Below are 2,217 nucleotides of genomic sequence, written 5' to 3'. Positions count from 1 at the left end.
AAGCAGTGATGCCAGAGATGGAGGCAGAGATGATGACGTGGAGAGATGGAGCAGCTGGGGACTTTAGACCCAGAGAGGGAGAGGGGCTGTGTGCTGACGACCAGGGGGCAGGCTTGCAGGATATACCCTTTGGTTGGTTGATGATGCATGGAGAGGATTGTAGCCATGGCAATGAAATGATATACAATAGAATGAATGTAAAACTAATGTTCTCGCATGTAAACAATCACATAATTCACAATAAAACATTTTTTTAAGTGATTGTATCTAAGTGTTTAAGGAAAAAATGAGTAAGCAAAGATCCATCACTTTTGATTCAAGTCAATTTCCAGACATTAGGTAGCAGCCAATGATGAGCCACTGCCCGAAAGCTCTTTGGCTGAGGGTTTTCTTTGGCTGTAAGCACCCACTCTGTTTTCAGCACCAAAACCAAAACCAAAGTCACTGTCATCGAGTTGATTCTAACTCACAGTGACTCTATAGAACAGCAAAGAACTACTCCCTAAGGTTTCTGATGGTGTAAATCTTTTCAGGAACAGATACTCAGTTTTTTTCCCAAGGTGGATTTGAACTGCTGACCTTGCAGTTAGCACTCCAACATATAGCCCACCGGGGCTTTCAGTACAACAGGCAGAAATTCTAGGAATCAGTGCTGATAGAAGCCTTCAGGCAAGGACTGAATGGAGCTGGTAAAGGCGCAGCTCCCTGACCCTCTGGTAAGATCCTTTGAGAGCTCTCTACTGGTCTGGAAGGTCCCCAGTAGCATGAAGCTCCAGCTGCTGAAAAGGATAACTTGATACCTATGTGCTAGTGTCTTCTTCCCTACTTTAACCCACTCCCCACCCTCTACCAGTGTTCTCTGCACTTCCAGAACACCAGGGGGCTTCAAAAAATTCACAGAAAAAAATCCATCTGTCCATGAACTTTTTGAAGTCCCCTTGCACAGGTGTTCCCTGGGTTATGAATAAGATTCTTTCCTGAGTGTGTCTTTAAGCAGAATTTGTTTAGTCCAAACTGGCACACATGGTTCTTATTTAGCCTTACTTTAGTGCAAAAAAATGGGGACCTGGTGGTTCAGGGGGTTAAGCATTGGGCTGATATCTGAAAGGTTGGCAATTCAAACCCACCAGCTGCTCTAAGGTAGAAAGATGAAGCAGACTGCTTCTATAATTACCTCCTTGACAACTCTGTGGGGCCATTTTACTATCAAACAGAATCAGCTTGACAACAGTGGGTTTGGGGAGTTAGTGCAAGAAGGCGTCCTGGTGGTGCCATGATTAAAGCACGCAACTGCTAACTGAAAGGTTATAACTGAAAGGTCAGCAGTTTGAACCCACCAGTCACTCCAAGGGAGAAAGACGCAGCCGTTTGCATACGTGAAGATTTCCAGCCTTGGGAACCTTATAGAACAATGTTGCTATATCCCACAGCATCGCTAGGTCTCTGAATTCACTTAACAGCATTGGGTTGGTTTGGGTTGGGTTTTAGTACAAGACAAAGCTTGAAGCCTTTCCAATGATTTCAAAGTTGGGTTACAGCAAGTGTGAAGAATTTGTTGGACTCGGGTTGACTCAGAGTCATGGTGTAGGATAAGCACTGGACTGCTACCTGCAAGGTCGGCAGTTCAAACCCACCAGTCGCTCCTCAGAAACCCTATACAGGATCGCTATGAGTCAGAAGGGACTTGACAACATTTAATAACAATGAACAACAGGGTTGGTTCAATCATTTCCAAGTGAGGGCAAATTTTCATAACATTAAAGGACAAGCAAGGAGCTCTGGTAGCGTAGTGGTTATGAATCGGCCTGCGAACCTCACAGTCAGCAGTTCGAAGCTACCAGCTGTTCCACAGGAGAAAGATGAGGCTTTCTGCTCCTATAAAGATTTATAGCCTCGGAAACCATGTGCAGGGTCGCTATGAGTCGGAACCAACCCCACAGCACACCACCACCATATATATATTTACATATATAAAACCGCCACAAGGTTAGCTGTTCGAGTCCACCAGCTGCTCATTGGGAGAAAGATAAAGGTTTCTGCTCCCGCAAAGATGCACAGCCTAGGAAACCGTATACAAGTGCCATCAAGTCAGTTCAGACTCATAGTGACCCTGTATAGGGTTTCCAAGAAGTAGCAGATGAGTTTGAACTGCTGACCTAGCAGTTCAAACTGACCTGTCAGTCCAGCTCATTATCCTGCAGTGCCACACCAGGACTC

The sequence above is a fragment of the Chrysochloris asiatica genome, unplaced genomic scaffold, assembly GCF_000296735.1.
Source record: "Chrysochloris asiatica unplaced genomic scaffold, ChrAsi1.0 scaffold00018, whole genome shotgun sequence".
Lineage (NCBI taxonomy): Eukaryota > Metazoa > Chordata > Mammalia > Afrosoricida > Chrysochloridae > Chrysochloris > Chrysochloris asiatica.
The sequence above is the reverse complement of the archived record's forward strand: the minus strand, read 5'-3'. Positions refer to the sequence as shown.